Genomic DNA, 421 nt, shown 5'->3' with positions numbered 1-421 from the left:
CGGGTAGCGACGCGGAGGCCTTGTTGCTGCTGCTGCTGCTGCTGCTGCTGCCGCAGCGTGAGGAAGTAGGCCCTTATGACTGCAGCAGCTTCAGGAGACAGCACGGGGTGTACGTGCTCTCTGCAGTAGTAAATATAGTCTTGCAGCAGAGGCAGCGGCAGCAGGTCAGCAGACTGCAGCAGCAGCAGCAGCAGCAGCAGCGGGTGAGCTGCAGGCAGCCTCATAACGAGGAGCGACAAGCAGCAGCAGCAGCAGCAGCAACAGCAGAAGGAGCAGCAGCAGCAGCAGCTCCGGGCGCACTGCAATGACCTCATCACCAGGAACGAGCAGCAGCAGCAGCAGCAGCAGCAGCAGCAGTGTGAGCCTGACGTCCATGTCTATGAGTCTCTCCTCTAGGCAGGTGTCTCCTTGCAGCTTATAA

This window comes from Eimeria tenella, genomic scaffold, assembly GCF_000499545.2.
Source record: "Eimeria tenella Houghton genomic scaffold, Eth_scaff3067, whole genome shotgun sequence".
NCBI classification, from domain to species: domain Eukaryota; phylum Apicomplexa; class Conoidasida; order Eucoccidiorida; family Eimeriidae; genus Eimeria; species Eimeria tenella.
Note: the sequence above shows the minus strand (reverse complement) of the source record.